Here is a 15,685-nt window from a genome sequence, read left to right on the forward strand (position 1 = left end):
CAATGATTCTGCTTTTATATTTTGCATACTTCTTAAGCAACATGAACCCAACCTATAAATAAGAGCGGACAACTTTATCAATATAAAGAAGTGAAAGCATTTTGTAAGAATTATGGTCCTTTTTTCACTTAGAATATGCATATTATTGATAAATTTATGTTAAAGTTTGCGTACCACCTCAAATATTTGTTATGTCCCTTAACATATTGCTTTCATATTGAGTATACTTCTTTACCAACATGACCCCAATCTATAAACAGGAGCAGACAACTGTAACAGGCATTTTGTAAGAATTATGGCTCTTTTTCCACTTAGAATATGCATACTATTGATAAATCTATGTTAAAGTTTGCGTACCACATCAAATATTTTCTATGTTCATTGTAATATTGCTTTGATATTTTTCATACATCTTGACCAACATGACCACAATCTATAATCAAGAGCAGACAACTATATCAAGCATTTTGTAAGAACTATGTTCCCTTTTTATATGTAGAAAATTGAAACTTTGGTGAAGTTTTGTGTTTAGGTTCACTTTATTCCTAAAGTATCAAAGCTATTGTTTACATACTTGCAACACTCACTAACTATCGTAAGGGGACTGTGCAGGCCAAGTTATGTAACTCTTAATGGCATTTTGACAGAATTATGGCCCCTTTTATACTTAGATAATTAAACATGTGGTTAAGTTTTGTGTTTTGGTCCATTTTACTCCTTAAGTATCATAGCTATTGCTTTCAGACTTGGAAAACTGTCATAAGGGAACTGTACAGGGCAAGTTGCATAACTCTGGTTGGCATTTTAATGGAATTATGGCGCTTTTTGTCTTCGTAACTTGGGATATTTTGTTAAATTTTGTGTTTGGATCCACTTTACTTCTTAAGTATCAAGGCTATTGCTTTCAAACTTCAAATACTTTCTAATTATCATGAGGGTACTGTACCTGGCAAGTTAAATTTGACATTGACCTTTGATTGACCTTGACTCAAGGTCAAATTAATAAATTTTAATTAAATTGCCATAACTTCTTTATTAAGGATCAGATTTGATTCATACTTTGACATAACAACACTTACCTGACATAACACAATGACTCCACCAAAACCATCCCCCACGCCCCACCCCAGAATCCCCCCCCCCCAAAAAAAAAAAAATTAATAAAAAAAAAAATATTTTTTTCCTTTTTTTTATTTTTGAAAGATCATCTAATAAATGACCACACACCCACATTATACCCCCTCTCTCTACCCCCACCCAACCCCCCCCCCACACCCAAAAAGATTTTTTTTCTTTGAAACATAGTAAAAAAATCCACAAATATTTATTTACTTTATTTTGGAAGGATTGTCCAACCATCCCACCCAAGCTATTGCTATCAAACTTAAAATAAAATCTTATTAGTTTGTTTTATGTCTTTACAAATGTTAAAGAGATTGTAGAAAATATACCTGAACTCAGAATCGTCTATGAAGTACAACTTCTTTAAAACATAAGGGATCAATAATATGTTTCAATTATGGTCCTCTTCCACTTAGAATATGACTATATTACCTTGACCTTATTGAATATGAACAATTTCCCCCTGATGGATTACGTTATACTGTCAAGCACTCGAATAGCCGAGCGTGCTGTCCTCTGACAGCTCTTGTTTGTGTAGAGGTCTATTAAAAACTGATAAAATTCCGGGATTTTCTAGATTTTCTGGTTCCTACAGGACCCCATTCAATCACACATCTTTACACAGCTGAACAACAACAGGCCTTCTGGACATCCAAGGACAATGGCTTGGTAAAGGTGGCAAGCTCTTGGGTCAGGAATTTTGGGTAAAGCTCTTACCCCCAGGGTACAGCCAGTCTATCCATGGAACTCCAAACTTCCCTGCTTAGGGGCCAAGACTACCTCATCTACAAGGTAGGTTGTTATGCAAACAGTTTCACAGTCATCCAAATAATTTTTGGTAGAGTATGGATATTAATGTCCCCACTATATGAGGTAAGGGGGGGGGTATAAAGATTTGCCCTCATCTGTGATTTTGTCTGTCCTTCCATCCTTTCGTCCATCTCTTTCACTTGTGTGGCCGCCCTAGCTAAAAAAAGTATTGTGCAAGAGGGATTGAAACTTTGCAGTTATTTAAAAAAGCATGTGAACTTGGGAACCTCCATATTTTGATTTGATATCTTTGACATAATTGAAGTGATGTTTTTTGACAGTTTTTTTTGCTACTAGAGGCCTGAAACTGTGGATGCATTTTGGATACCATGATATCTGCTGTCCATCCTTTTGCTATGTATTTCTGTTTGTCAACTTTTTGTCAAGGGACATTTTCTCCTGAAGCACATGAAAGAATTAAATGAAACCTCACAGGAATGTTTATTGGGTGTTCATTTTTATGTCCCCCACTATAGTAGTGGGGGACATATTGTTTTTGCCCTGTCTGTTGGTCTGTCTGTTGGTCTGTTTGCGCCAACTTTAACATTTTGCAATAACTTTTGCTATATTGAAGATAGCAACTTCATATTTGACATGCATGTGTATCTCATGAAGCTGCACATTTTGAGTTGTGAAAGTTCAAGGTAAAGGTCATCCTTCAAGGTCAGAGGTCAAATATATGTGGCCAAAATCGCTCATTTTATGAATACTTTTGCAATATTGAAGATAGTTACTTGATATTTGGCATGCATGTGTATCTCATGGAGCTGCACATTTTGAGTGGTGAAAGGTCAAGGTCATCCTTCAAGGTCAGAGGTTAAATATATGTGGCCCAAATCACTTATTTTATGAATACTTTTTCAATATTTAAGATAGCAACTTGATATTTGGCATGCATGTGTATCTCATGGAGCTGCACATTTTGAGTGGTGAAAGATCAAGGTCATCCTTCACACAGTCAAGGTCATCCTTCAAGGTCAAACGTCATATAGGGGGACATTGTGTTTCACAAACACATCTTGTTTTCTTCGTTTTTGAAACCCATAGCCAAGAGGTTTAATGTTTGGTGTGCAACAGTGTAAAGTGAGTCCTCTCAAAATATTACCAAATTATGTCTCTGGGATCAACTGGCTTAGCCCTAGGATTTCCCAGTTTTACATAAACATATTTAGGGACAACAAATCTTTGTCTGCAACTTCAAAGCCCAAGTGTTCCATATTTGGTATGGAGAATAATCTAGAGGTCATCTACAGAGTTTGTTTGATTAATGCACCTGGCCCTTGTGGTCATTGACTGATATAGGTAAAACCTTCGAAAAAACATTTGGTTAAACCACAACACCCCTTGGTTTCATATTTGGTCCATGTAACTGATGCCATTTCCGAATGCATTGAATATATTTCTGGGATTTGTTAAGATCTTTCTATCTGTTCACAGGGACCTTATCCTTACAATTTCAGTCCCAGAGAAAAATGTTACCCAACTGCAACACAGGCAATACATCTCAACAGGTAAGTCCCAGTAATAGTTTGTTATCACCCGCCATAGGCGGAGGGATATTGTATTGGCGTTGTCTGTCCATCCGTCCGTCCTTCAGTCCATCTGGCACTTTTGTGTCTGGAGCTATATCTTGGAAGTGATTTCATTGAAATTTGGTATGAGTATGTATATGGATAAGAGGATGATGCACCCCAAATGGACATTGTACACTATTTGTTAATAATGGAGTTATGACCCTTTGTATCTTGAAAAAAATGCTTTATAATATAAGCTTAGGGCTGCATCTTTATTTAACACATGAGCCAGAGCCATGAAACTTGCCATAGTTGTTGCCAATCATCTGGAGGTGCTTCACATTCAACACTTATATTGCTAGGGGCTAAGGTCAAGGTCACACATTATTTAGTCATTTCTTTACTATGCATCAAGGGATTCTGTAATAACTGTCCAATTGTTCACCAGTATCAAGCTGAGTGTCAAATATAAGATCCAGGTTGCTAGGCGCGTGGTCAAAGTCTTACACAAAGATCAAAATCACACATTTTGATTAAATATGCCTTATTTGGTAAGGATTCTGCCATACTAAATTGATTCACAAAATGGCCTGACGTAATTGTCCTCAAATATCAGGCAGTGCAAGACCTATGCGTTTGTGACCCAAGTCAAGGTCACACATCAAAGGTCACACATTTGTAGAAATATTTACTGCTTAGCCATTATTTTACTATGCTCAGTGGATTCTGTTTTGACCTTCTATAATTCTTTTCCATCTTCTTCCTTGCTGTGTGTCGTATGTAAGATTCATGTCTAGGGTTAAGGCTCATGTCTAAGGTTAAGGTCAACGTCTCACAATATACTATATGCAAGGGTCAAGGTTACACAAATGCTTCATGTAAGGTCCTATGCTAAAACCCTTAACTGACCAGCATTTTTTCCAGAATTATGTATACATCTTTGTACTTAGAAATTACAGGTTAGAGATTTTGTGCTCCAACAAGCGAGAGCATATTGTCGCTGACTTGTCTGTCCTTCCTTCTGTCATAATTTTATCTGGAGGAGGATATTGTTTTGGCGTTGTCCATCCATCCAGAAAACTTTTGTGTCCAGAAGCATATTGTGGAACTTCTTTTGTGCATTTTAATGAAACTTGTTTGTACATAAATGCATTTCATTAATAAAATATATGCCTAAAATGTTATGTTGTAAGTTTTTGATTTTTCCCAAATACTTATAATACACACATGTTGGGCCCATGTTCACCAACTATTCTTAGTTTCTTGTACATTTACATTAATTATTCTCCCCCCCCCCTCTTCCCGCACTAAAAGGTGGAGGGATATAGAATTGGCGTTGTCTGTCAGTCTATCCCTCTGTCACAATTTTGATATTGGTGGGGGATATAAATTCAACGAATTTGCTTGTTTCACCACTTTTGGATTGGGGCTGGGGCCCTTTGGATTCTGAAAAACTGTGTTGTTTTAAGTAAAATGGAGAAATTGGTGTTGTGGTTGTTTTTACTAACAATTGCTTTAATATTGGGGATAAAAGTGTGTTCAATATTACATTTGCTATGTTTCAACTTGTAGAGCTGATTAGGAAAATGAACTTAATATTGCAAAAAAAATATATTTGTTTTGGAATCCTTCAATTGTTAATTTTATTCATTTTGGAAAAATCTATATTTTGTTACATTTTAAAAGGGGCCGAATAACAGCCCCAAATAAATATATATAAAACAACTGAGGTAAGTCCCTTGCCATTGGAAAAGGGATCACTGTGGCACAGCTGTGACCACCATCCATGAGGCCCATTCATAATAAGACTAGTTCTGGGAAAACTGGTCTTAATGCACGTGCTGGTTTAAGTCTCGCCCCAGATTAGCCTGTGCAGTCTGCACAGGCTTATAATGGACGACACTTTCCACTTTTGGGGAATTTTTTGTTTAAGGATGTCTCTTCTACATGAAAATCCTGTCTTGGCCAAAAGTTGTGTCCCTAAATATCCTGTGCAGACTGGACGTGCATTAAGCCCAATTTTCACAGAATGTGGCCCTTATAACTTTAATACTTTGATTTATTTAATGCTTTCCGGTGGTTTATAGAGAAATATCAGTGAATTAAAACTGATAATTTCACTGTTTCAAACAGTGAAAATTATCAGTGAGAATTATCGATAATTTTCATTGTTTACTGTGAAATGACGTCATTTTTTTTACGAAATGACGTCATTATCCCAGCAAAATTCGTTAGTTAAACTCTTGAACAATGTATATAAACTGTGAAAAATGCATTAAATAAAAAGAAAATTTGTTGGATTCGGTGGATTATCGACTTTAATTCACTCGTGATCATAGAAAACATATATTTTCACTCGTGGCTGCGCCACTCGTGAAAATATTATTTTCTATGATCACTCGTGAATTAAAATCGATAATCCACCGGATCCAACAAATATCCTCTATGTAATCAAGCTGTAACAAATTGGTTAAACCCAAATGCAAACTCAGTTTTCTGCACTTCACTTAATTTACCAGTATATCTTATTTCAATAAGTGTGAAACTATTGCATTTCATATAGAAATGTGAAGAAGATACAACAGTTTCACGCTAAACCCTTAAATTAAAATTGACCATCAAGAGCAACAACATATAAATTATCTATAGGCACCAAGCAAACTGACTTTTTATCTCTTTACAAAATCAAGTTCCATATAAAAGGTAATAATCGTAATAAAACTGCCATTTATATGAAGGGGTCACTTGTATTTTTGCCTTTGCATTAGATGGTAAGAATGTTTATCTGGACAATATATAGGCTGATTTTGTATCGAGGTCACTTGCATCCAAAAACTATGTAACCCTGTCACCAGGTCAAATCTTCAGAAACCCTTGATGCCAATATAGAGGCCACATTTATGACTCAATCTTGATAAAACTTTGAGAGAATGCATATCTTGACAATGACAAGTTGGAATGAGGGATTGTGCATCCAAAAACTAGGTCACTAGTTATTATAGTAGAAAAATCTTCTTGCTACTCTAAAGGCCACATTTATGAGTTGATTTGATGACACTTTGTCAAAATGTTTATCTTTTCATTTTAGGTGTTTTAATTTATGTGACACGCATCCACTAGTTAATCTTTTGAAATCCTTGTTTCCGCAGTAGAAGTCACATACATGTCTCAATCTTGATGAAACTTTTTCAGAATGTTCATCTTGACAATATCTAAGCAAAGTTCAAAATTGAATTCCGATCTTGCAACAGGTCGAGTCTTCTACCAAAGTTTAATGTTTAACTCAGGTAAGCGCTTTAGGGCCATTATGAATCTCTTGTTTCAATTAACAACTTTCAGAGGATTTTCAATGCAGAACCATTTAGATTGTTATCTACTAAGGAACTTTGAGATTGTTTTAAAAGAAAATATTAACATTTAAGGAATAAAGAGTGTTTTGGTCAGTAAACTTGAAATACGCGTGGCGTTTAATTTGAGACAAATTTGCATGTTTTCTTTTCATTCATGTTTAAAGGTCCGTCAGTCTCTTGTGTAACAACCGAAGCTAAAGATGAAGTGCCACAGAGAGAAATAGAGGTCACAACAGTAAGACATGCAGATATTGCTGCTTCAGTCTCAATAGCAACATATGCAGCAGCAAAAGCAGCAACAACACCCACAATTCAACAATCAACAGTGCCATTGCTGAGCTCTTTCAAATGTATGAGGCTTGGAAAAAACTTATATTGAGACTCACCTTTGGTGAATGTTTCCTTTAATTGTTGACTGAATAATTACAATGGAGCTTTTCTCTAAGAAAACGCATGTGCCTAAAGTGTCGTCCACACAGGCTGATCTGGGACGACACTTTCCGCTTTAATGGTATTTTTTTTTGTATTTAGGTAGTCTTTTCTTGCAAAAATCTGGTTTAGGCAGAGTGTAGTCATTGATTAGCCTGTGCAGATTGCACAGGCTTATCGAAGTGGATACATTTCACACATACATTTTACTAAATTTTCACAGTCATAATAATGGAGTCATTTTTGTGAAGGTTAGTCATTCAGAGTGGTGCTTTGTCTGCATATAATGTTAAAGGATTGTATTGTATTTGATTAAACCATGTCCATATTTCTCAAGGCAATTATAATGAAACTTCAATTGTGTGAACCCCATGGAGTGTGGGTTGAGGGTTAGTTGACATTTTATGACAAAGCTCTAACTTATCATTGGCCCAGTCACGACTCTCTTGCAAATATTAATGGACTTTCTCTGTATCTCATCATACATGGGAATTCAGAGGCTGTGTAACTTATATTATAAATAACTACGCACCGCAGTCTATTGCACCGTCCGCTCTGTATGGATTGTTTTAAATAAAACCTAATGGAGTTATTGAAAATATTTGTTAATTTCAATGTAAAAGCGTTATATAGCACAATATATTAACACCACAGATGCATATGCATGATAACTATTGTAATAATGGCAAACATCAAAACATGTATTTCTTAACATTTTGCCTCAAACACGTTATGAAAACATTATTTTTGTTTCAAAATATATCTAAATAACATGTGTTTCAAAAAAAATCTAAATATATTGATATATTTGACTTTGCTTTGATTTATCTTTCCTATGATTTCTCTTCTCCTAACTAGGTCGAGGATTACCTAAAACCACTCGGTGCCAAGCAATGAAATTATCAGCTGCCACCTTGACTTGACCACTGTACACACCTGGGAGTCAGGTTTAAGGTCACATCAGCTTAAATGTTCACGGCAGTAAGAAAATGTAAGATCTTAAAGGGACTTGTTCACAGATTGTGTGGGTAAGTTGACAGACCTCATTTGCATTACTAAAAAAATGGCAACAATTTTAAATGAATAAACATATGACTACAACTTATACCAATATATTGCGGTACATAGTGTATAGTATCGCAATATGCTTTTACTGCCTTGAATACAAATATAAATTACCCCAGTTTGGAATCCAAATAGAGGCAGTTTTTTTATTTTATGTCCTTAATTTTTATTATTTTAATTATTTTAGGTTATTCCATAAACTGTATTTTATTGGTTTTAATAATGTTTGTAAAAATATATTGAGAACTCGATGACCACTATATCTTAAAACAAAATGACTGCAGAACAGGTCTTAAGCATTTTCCTTTAAATATGTCACTATCTTTCTCAGTAAACACAATGTCTGCAGAAAGAATAACCTCTTTCCCTTTAAAGAAATCTCAATATGTTTTTTTACTGCAAACGGATTTATTACAGAACTGGAATCTATCTTTGAACATTTTCCTGCAGTATTCTCCGTCATTTGCAGTTAACAAGATGACTGAACAACATGGCATCAATGGCAAGGAAGAAGTGATCAGGGGGGGGGTAATCACGTGCAAGTCAAGATGGCGACGTCCATGCCAAGACTGGTATGGTTCGCTGTTTTATAGCCTTTACTAGTTTTATTAATTTTTAAATGCCGATTTATTTCCAGCCATAACAGTAAGAAAGTGATTAGTATTTGTTTTGTATTAATATACGCTTATATCTCGACTTGACTCGCCACGTATTTTCTTAGCGGGAGCTGTAGTTTTGTGATCCCGCTAAGAAATTTTGTTGTGAGTAAAGTAGAGATATAGAGCGAATATTAATACGAAATAGACGCTAATAAATCTGCATGGACGCGACCATTTTAACTATTAGGTGATATCCACCTCTTAGTGATTTTCCCCAACTTATGTAAATCAACTTTTTCAAAATGTGTTGTATTTGGTGAATCATCAAATATATATACCACTTTTGTCAGAAAAAGTATATTATTTGTATATAAAAACTCTTCAAAAAAAATTGGTCATAACCAACAAACAAAAAATTAAACTAATTTCTAATATTTGGCGTGATTGCATTGACTGTATGTTAAGTTTTAAGAGGCTTTCCAACTCTGGAACTTCGTGGACACAAGGCTTTAGTTAAGCCTCTTTATTTTACCTTGTTTATATGAAAGTTTATGGCTTATTAAGAAAATCACAAGTGTGGCCGGGTTGAACCAGTACTTGGGAGTCTTGAAAAAAAAATGTCCAAATCATGCTAGTATTGTCTCGTTTGACACATGATTGACTTTATTTCCAGAAAACTCTGATTGCAAAGCGTAGAGTCTTCTCCGGAGGCATTTGCACACAAGGCACAAACATCAGCTGCAATAATCGTCTTGATATTCTGTCATCGCCATGGTGCATGACCCTCAGTCTATGAACATAGAGAACCTTGGGTGAGTTTTCAAGTCATGTGCATGCTTTTTGCATGGCACCAATTAAAGCGATGGGTGGTTGCATGTAGATTTAACATAGTCCGTCCATATGTCTTTCGCATCAGCTAACGGATTTGTTTGTCTACTAAGAGTATTGCGTCTTATGTGATGAAATCAAAGATATGTTCCATCATATGAACTTACCCTCCTGTGTAACTTTTTTCACTCTCTATGACATTAGTGGAGTTTTGTGACACAAGACAAATGTGGATGCGTCCGTGACCATGGTGACCAACTCTTGTTTCCTACTTCACAAAAGAGATATGAGTTTTCTCATAAAAACTCTTGCTCAATGCACGTGTTTTGGGCCATCAGCTTATTGTCATTATTAACTATTTTTCGAATGGCAAAAAATTATCTTTATCAAATCCCATCCCATAGTATTTGTATATTAAGAGGTTACACTTCACCTTTAATATGTATAGTCGATTGTTATTTTATCAATAGTCTCAGGACCATTATTTCCTCTCTGGATTCAAATCAGATATGTTTTAACACCCTACGGCAGGCAGTGCTTGTTAATTTTTTTCATCTGTATCAAAAATATAATAAAAAACTGACTTTTCAGTAATGTGTCTTTCTTTTATCAGACACCCATGGAAGAAAGAAAACTGGCCAATCAGAATTACAGCCTGTTGCAGCAGTGGTTACCATATTTTCCTCAGTCAAACCTGAGAAGCTCAGAGATATATACTGTTTAAGATGTGCTAGACTCTACATACCTCCTGGTATGTTCAGCACTTACTCTGACAGGTTTTATCTTTGAATTTTGTGACGGATGGAAAATAAATGAGCTTGTTGACATCGAAATGGCAGAATGACATATCACAACAATTAAAGTGGAAAGCCAGAAAGTCATGTGGACAGCCACGTTTTGTATGTGACCAGCCAAGTTGTGTTCAAAGGAAAACACAAGTATATGTTTTATGGGAATTATGATACTGTCAGTCATTTTATGTTAAAAGTTTTGGTGAAATATAGTATGTACATTATTATCATAAGCACACATATAACAAGTCTATCCAATGTCTTTGTCTGTATTATGAAACTTTCACTACAGACTTTGATCCTGATAATGATAACATTTTATTTTAAGATTGTCAACGCTGTTTAAATGATGGTGGTAAATTGGATAAAATTGAGAAAATATTTAAGTATTTTCCTGTAATGATACATGTTCATGTTTTCTGTTTTTACCAGTAATATAGATGTGCTACTTAAACAAATTCTTCAGAAAGGCTTAGAGTTATGAAATATCGGAATTGTCTGTCTATCAATCTTTCTGAAACAATATAAGTCGATTGGCTCACCCGGGTCAGTATTCGATCAAGAATCTTGTTTAGTAGCATAATATTTCATCGGAATACATGTATAAATAAATTCTGGGAAAAATCATTTAATCTACCTAACATGATTGATTCTGTATTTACTACCAGTACTTGGTTGATTTCAATGGCTGTGATTTGTTAAATGATAAGAGCATGAATTGTGTTATTGGGAAAGCTTTTCATGTAAATGAGAATTAAACAAAGATGAAAGTATTTTATGAAAAATGGCAAAAGTTATGATTGTTAGTTTGTGTTGTTATATCAAATACTTACATGCTGGTAAGTTTTAAAGTTTGTTTTTGGTCATAATAGTTTATAATGCCATATATTTGTATATGCACATTTAGACAACCCTCTTAAATCAGTGAGTACACATGTAACTTAACCAAGATTTCTGATCACTGTATATAGGTCTGTTTTGCCATGTATACATAGAGCAACTGCGAAACAATTGTATGTTCAGTGTAAACTGTTTATTTAATGTTGCCATTTTTATAAGATAAACTCACTGTTTACATTTATTTGTACAAACAATTGTTCTAAAACAACATTTCTTGTGTAAATGCTCATATACGTATTAAACTGTTTAAATAATGCAGCATGACATATTTTGAAGAGAAAAAGATAGTTAAGGCAATATAAACACCTTGTTATATGCAATGTTTTTCATCGAATGAATTTTAGCAACTATTTAAAATGTATTTTTTACATAAACTAAAGAAAAAATAATACCTTGAAATTTGAATTAAAATTAAGGGAGAGTGATGTCATATGCTAACAATTGCCAAGAATTGCAATGGCCTCTATTGGCAATATAAGCGAGTACTATTATTTGCAAAAGATATCTATTTTGTTAAATAATAATTGTGTTTTACAACTCTACATAACAAGTAAATACATTTCTAATTATTTCGCACTATATACTCGGCTATAGGTGAATGTCTAAAAGGGTTTTGTGGAATAAACACTTCAGAAAATATATGCTTGTTTCAGGAAGTAATAGTTTAGGTAAAATGTGATACTTATTGTTACATAAACACCAAGTGTAATAACAAAATGCATCAGTAATGACTTTATTTGAAAAATTACATTTGCAAGATCACACAATGTGTAAAGTTGTGTAAATGTGACGTTTATGAAATGTGTATATTTCAACAATAATATTGTACTTGTATTTAAAGTACTTGATAAGTATTGACGTAGATCTACTGCTATTAGAGAATTGTGTCATTTAACTAGTTTTGTTACAGTTTGTGTAACGTTGACCAGTCAACATAGCTGTCAGTGGAGTGAATTCACTGGGGTTCAATTTCCGTAATTCTTCCAGTTTAAAACTTCAGCATACACGTATGTCTTAAATACAGATTTCCCTAAAATTGTGGTTGTTTATATTGAACTTTTATTGAATGCATGTGACATGTTTGTTCTTTTGTTGAACGACTGAAAATGACTTTATATGTATAAATTGTGTGTCATGTTTAGATATATCAAATTGATAAATAGAAAACAAAATACAAAATTTGCAATAATTTGTATGCATGCTTAGCCCCCAAAAATGTTATCAAACAAGCTTATTGGTATTGGACTATGTTTGTAATTTAAGATTAAATGCTTCAATCATGTGTGATTTTTTTCATTTACGTTAAATAAACATTTTTCATTAGTAGATATAGGGTGTATAAACTCTTATGTAGACTTCTTTTTAATTGCTTTTGTAAATATCTTCAATATTTGACATTACTGTTAAGGGTATTTTTAGCTCGGTTGTTTTCGGAAAAAAAACGAGGTATTGTCATAGCCAGCTCGTTGTGTCGTCCGACGTCCGCGTCGTGCTAAAACCTTTAAATTTTGCTCTAAAATTAAAGTGCTTCCACCTAAAACTTTGAAACTTCATATGTAGATGCACATTGATGAGTTCTACACGCCACACCTATTTTGCGGTCACTAGGTCAAAGGTCAAGGTTGCAGTGACCTCTTGAAAAAAACTAATTCGTACAAGCTTTCATTCATTCAAAACTGCACCCGCATCCGAGCGTGGCACCCATTATTGGGTGCTCTTGTTATAGTAAACATGTACATGTTTCTCTAAACTGTAAACGGGTGTCTGTTTAAGTTATTGTGATTTGTTAATTTTGTATTGCTAATTAAATGAAATATTGTGTATAGTCTCGCATTGTTGTTGTTATAAGACAAAGCACATTCCATTACTCATGTTTATTTTCTTGTTTATTTTCGTCCACTATTTCTATAACCAGTGTTTTGTCTGTCGAAGTTACAATATACTTAATATTGCAGTTGTGCAGTGCAATATGCTTTACTTTCTGAATAAATCAACACCATTTATTGGTTGACATAATTTCATGTATGGGCACTTACCACCCCTACCAAGTTACTCCCAGGACGGCTAGATTTAAGCCATCAGCTTATCAGCAGAACTAATTAGTGTTAACTGTTCTGTGGTCATAAAGCACACTCCCCTGTCAGGATGACAACAACCTGCTTGGCGATAATAAATGAACCCAGGTGTTATATTTGGAAAATTCATGTTGACGACATTTTGGTATTTTAAGACCAGTTCAACACTCCACTAGCAAATATCATGCTGGATACCCATGCTGATAATTCTTGTAAAGTTGATGTTAAAAAATTTGTTTTTTAATTTACTGATTAGTAACATAGTTACCCGGTATGTATATTATGTGAACATTTGTTATCTGAATTACAAAGGTGAAGTATTTGGAGTAAAAATTTATGTTTTTTCCATGAAATTTCCTTGCTAGAAAAGTTTGGGTTACAATCATGACAGTACTAAATATACATGTATATAGCAGCTTATCATTCTATAAAAATTATAAATTTCTATTATAAATTGACAAGAATTCTATAAAATTTATGTGCCATACTATTTATGCTATTTCAACTTGTTTATATGAACATTTATAGCTGTACATTGAAAAAATAAGGAATATTCAATTGTTTACTTCTGAATAATTTGATAATATATATCATAATTATAATTATGCTCTGAGATCATTGTATACTGTTCGCATACACTTGGAGACTTTTCTAACGCATCACCTAATCAGATCAATATATATCTCCCTTAAATTTGAACGGCTTGTGTTTGGACCAAGAATAATTCAACACATCTGATTATTCCTGAAAATTTAATTGAAATTGAAAAACAACAAAATCTAAAACTTAACAAATTAAATACGTCACTTCAAAAGTCAATTTCGCAAACTCGTACAACTTTAAATAATAACAATGTGAAAAGTAAAACGCAAAAACTTACACGTATTAATAACTGACCGGCTTGCAACATGCAGATTGAGCCGTTTCACTCCTGAATATTCATACGAGCCATATTGTTTTCTTTAATTGATGTTATGTTTTTCATGTGTAAAAACTTACCTAGAATTGTGACATTGAAATTAAATTGGAATAACATGTATATCGCCTTTTACTACACTTGGTGATTTTTCTAACGCAACACTTTTAAATCTTACATATCTCAGTAATGAGTAAATATTTTTATTTAAAATTGCATATGTGGTCATTTGACTACAATATGTGCAAGCTAACTATAAAATCATTCATCCGTGACGATCGGACGCTTTAGCAAGTGGTAAAGGTAGCCTGTAAAATGCAAAGTGGGCGATTGCGCTCCTGAATATTCATACAAGCTATATTGTTTTGTAAATTAATTTTATGTTTTCCTTGTGTAAGAATCCACTTAAATTAATTCAATTGAAATAAAACTAGAATTAAATTGCGTTTCAACATTTCCACGTGCAAAAATATGGAACCACACCTACCCCACGTGCTAAAGCGTCCATTCGTCACGGATGAATGATTTTATCGTGAGCTTGCGTAGACTATTTAGTCAAATGATTGTAAAAATTTGAATCAATATCTTTACTCATAACTTAGATATTCAAGTTTGAAAAGTGATGCGTTAAAAAAGTCCCCAAGTGTGTATATATATACTTTCCATAACATAGTTTAATTAATATTAATATTAATATGTTGTTCAATTCAATAATACTATGTACACGTTCTGATCTGTTCTTTATATTTTAATCCAGCATTCAAATACAAGCACGATGCTCTTTATTAAAATGTGCTTTAGTTAATTAATATTAACTTTTTGATACCTAATAAATTGCATACCCCTGTATTTTTCTACTATCAAATTATTCATTTAGTGTGTGAGCAATGTTTAACCCTCTGAATTCTTAGCATTCTACACCAGTATCTTGTAATTAGATATGGCCACCATCATGTTATCACGTCTAACAGTGATCAGCGTTTCACACCACTTTGATAATGACCCCTGAACAGTTGAATAGATTAGCCCTATTCTTGTTGAATCTATGGAGAAAGGAGTAACCGAGTAGGACTGTTACCATGACTTTAGGGTGGAATATTCATCTGAAAATTTGGTAGAAAAAGCATTGTTGTGTACTACAGATTCGTTTTAATGTTGGACACTTTATAATGAGACCTTAACCGTTGGTAGCATTTCTTTTAATGGAGAGTAGCTGGTTAAATGATGGATGTAAAAAACTGAACTTTTATTGCATCAAGTATTTTCTCAAATATCACATGACCTAT

At 33.9% G+C, this 15,685-nt stretch overlaps 1 long non-coding RNA gene across 2 annotated transcripts; it reads left to right on the forward strand.

Moving 5' to 3' along the window:
* The first annotated feature begins 1,269 nt into the window (after positions 1–1,269).
* Positions 1,270–13,233, forward strand: LOC127844774 (uncharacterized). 2 transcript variants are annotated; one of them, XR_008032887.1, is made up of 7 exons: positions 1,270–1,914; positions 3,370–3,443; positions 6,639–6,733; positions 6,961–7,146; positions 8,084–8,862; positions 9,563–9,701; positions 10,331–13,233. It is a non-coding gene; the product is annotated as an uncharacterized LOC127844774 (long non-coding RNA). The 2 variants fall into 2 exon arrangements; XR_008032888.1 differs by lacking the exon at positions 6,639–6,733 and having other exon boundaries at positions 3,393–3,443.
* The last annotated feature ends 2,452 nt before the right edge of the window (positions 13,234–15,685 follow it).

This window comes from Dreissena polymorpha, chromosome 9 (assembly GCF_020536995.1).
Source record: "Dreissena polymorpha isolate Duluth1 chromosome 9, UMN_Dpol_1.0, whole genome shotgun sequence".
Lineage (NCBI taxonomy): Eukaryota > Metazoa > Mollusca > Bivalvia > Myida > Dreissenidae > Dreissena > Dreissena polymorpha.